The sequence below is a fragment of the Pristiophorus japonicus genome, chromosome 1 (assembly GCF_044704955.1).
Source record: "Pristiophorus japonicus isolate sPriJap1 chromosome 1, sPriJap1.hap1, whole genome shotgun sequence".
In the NCBI taxonomy this organism is placed as follows: Eukaryota; Metazoa; Chordata; class Chondrichthyes; family Pristiophoridae; genus Pristiophorus; species Pristiophorus japonicus.
The window spans coordinates 82,145,532-82,148,865 of NC_091977.1; positions in this window are offsets into that span (position 1 = coordinate 82,145,532).

Below are 3,334 nucleotides of genomic sequence, written 5' to 3' on the forward strand. Positions count from 1 at the left end.
GAACAGAGGAGGCTGAGGGGAGACATCATTAAGGTGTATAAAATTTTGAGTGGCCTAGATATAGTGGATAGCAAGGGCCGATTTCCCTTGGTGGATGGGGTCAATTACAAGGGGGCATAGTTTTAAGGTGGTTGATGGAAGGCCGATTTCCGGAGTCGCAGTGCGGATTTTGTCCCATACGGTGCACAACGGACATGATTTTTGCAGCGCGACAGCTGCAGGAAAAATGTAGGGAACAGCGCCAACCCTTATACATGGCCTTCTTCGACCTTACAAAGGCCTTTGACACTGTCAACCGCGAGGGTCTATGGAGTGTCCTCCTCTATTTCGGATGCTCCTAAACGTTCGTCAACATCCTCCACCTGCTCCTCGACGACATGCAGGCCGTGATCCTTACCAATGGATCCATTACAGATGCAATCCACATCCGGACCGGGGTCAAACAGGGCTTCGTCATTGCCCCAACCCTCTTCTCAATCTCCCTCAACAGTCAACAAGCTCCCCGCTGGAGTGGAACTAAACCACAGAACCAGTGGGAAGCTGTTCAACCTTCGTCGTCTCCAGGCCAGGTCCAACACCACCCCAACCTCTGTCGTTGAACTACAGTACACGGACGACGCCTGTGTCTGCGCATATACAGAGGCTGAACTCCAGGACATAATCGATGTATTTACTGAGGCATACGAAAGCATGGGCCTTACTCTAAACATCCGTAAGACAAAGGTCCTCCACCAGCCTGTCCTCGCCACACAGCACTGCCCCCCAGTCATCAAGATCCATGGCGTGGCCCTGGACAACGTGGACCATTTCCCATACCTCGGGAGCCTCTTATCAACAAGAGCAGACATTGATGATGAGATTCAACACCGTCTCCAGTGCACCAGTGCAGCCTTCAGCCGCCTGAGGAATAAAGTGTTCGAAGACCAGGCCCTCAAATCTACCACCAAGCTCATGATCTACAGGGCTGTAGTAATACCCGGCCTCCTGTATGGCTCAGAGACATGGAACATGGACAGTAGACACCTCAAGTCGCAGACACCTCAAGTGGAGAAATACCACCAACGATGTCTCTGCAAAATCCTACAAATCCCCTGGGAGGATAGGCGCAACAAAATTAGCATCCTCGACCAGGCCAACATCCCCAGCATTGAAGCACTGACCACACTTAATCAGCTCCGCTGGGCAGGCCACATCGTTCGCATGCCAGACACGAGACTCCCAAAGCAAGCGCTGTACTCGGAACTCCTTCACGGCAAACAAGCCAAAGGTCGGCAGAGGAATCATTAGAAGGGCATCCTCAAAGCCGCCCTGATAAAGTACAACATCATCACCGACACCTTTGAGTCCCTGGCCAAAGACCGCCCTAAGTGGAGGAAGTGCATCCGGGAGGGCACTGAGCACCTCGAGTCTCAATGCCAAGAGCATGCAGAAATCAAGCGCAGGCAGCGGAAGAGCGTGCGGCAAATCTGTCTCACCGTCCCTTACCCTCAACGATTATCTGTCCCACATGGGACAGGGACTGTGGCTCTCGTATTGGAATGTTCAGCCACCTAAGGACTCACTTTAAGAGTGAAAGTACGTCTTCCTCGATTCCGAGGGACTGCCTATGATGATAATGATGGTGGGAGGTTTAGAGGGGAAGCTTCTTCACGCAGAGGGTTGTGGGGCTCTAGAACTCATTGTCTGGAAGGGTGTGGAGGCAGAAACCCTCACCACATCTAAAAGGTGCTTAGATGTGCACTTGAAGTGCCGTAACCTGCAGAAACGATGGTAAGTACATTATAGAATCTAATACGACCAGAGTAATCTCCTGGACTAGTTTCCATTACCTGGATGGGTCGGAGAGAGATTTTTTTCCCAATTAGCCTGGGTTTCCACCTGTTTTTTTGCCTCTCGCAGGAGATCGCATGGCTCCAGGTGGGGTGGAGTGTAAAATGTTGCAATACATGGGGTATCGCAGTTGTGTGGGGAGGACAGGTTGGGCCGGATGTTCTTTACCTTTCCACCATTGTTCATTGCTCATAGGTTTATATGTAACCTTCAGGCCTGCTGCCCAAGGGCCGCGTGGCTCTTTGTCGGCCGACGCGGACATGATGGGCCGCAACGGCCTCCTTCTGCGCTGTAAATTTCTATGATTCTATAAGAAATAGGAGCAGGAATAGGCCCTTTGGCCCCTCAAGCCTGCTCCACCATTAAATGGCTGATCTGATCTTGGCCTCAGCTCCACTTCCCTGACCGTTCCCTATAACCCTTGACTCCCTTATCATTAAAATATGTCTATCTGCACCTTAAATATATTCAATAACCCCTTCTCCACAGCTCTGTCAGGTAGAGAATTCCAAAGATTCACAATCCTCTGAGAGAAGAAATTCCACCTCATTTCCATTTTAAATTATTCTGAAACTATGCCCCTAGTTCTTGATTCCCGCAAAAGGGGAAACATCTTTTCTGCATCTACCTTGTCAAGCCCCCTCAGAATCTTATACGTTTCAATAAGATTAAGCCTATTAATTTTTATCTGCTCAATTAATTAATTAATTGTTGCGAATGCTTCGTGTATTCAAATATAATGCCTTTACCATTGACTTTTCTCTATTTTTCTGTCTGTCCGTGGATCTTCCTCAATATTTGCAACAGGGTACACCACACCTACTATTCTACATCAGTTGGAAGAGGGAAAAAAAAGGCCAATCACTACAATTTTTAAAATGTTCATAACTATGGCTTCTTTTCATCTTGTTTGTACCAAGTGACCTAGCTTGAGGATTACTCATAAGGAGTTCAACTTGCCAAATATCCATTGTAGAAACCCTATTTGGACTGTAGAAAATATACAGATTAATATGTTATATGCACAGTCTTATGATGCACTGTAATCACAACATGCATTATTAGCTCAAAACAAACTTTTCATTATCTAATACTGAAATGTTACCAATGATCACATAATGATGTAAGTATGCTGCTATCAAGGTAATAGCATAAGGTGTCCTATAATAGTTTATTGGTACAACTGATAATAGGTTATGGATGAATAGCATAATTTTGAAGACTGACAATAACACAGGAAATATTTTGTCTAAACTATTCCACCCACCCCCCCGGAGCCACAAAATAAATAGATTGATCAGTAAGCACAAATGAAAGACAGCAGTGGCAGCTGGAATGGGATAATATCTAAATCACCACCTGAGCTCTTAGATCCTCTCTGTCAGCACATTAATGAGGTCAGATACGTCTTTAACACTCTTTAGTTTAGAAAACGTAATGCAGTTCAATCCACTTGTCACTTTGCTTGAACGATTAAGTTGTTTTGAAGAAACAGCAGTCAGAA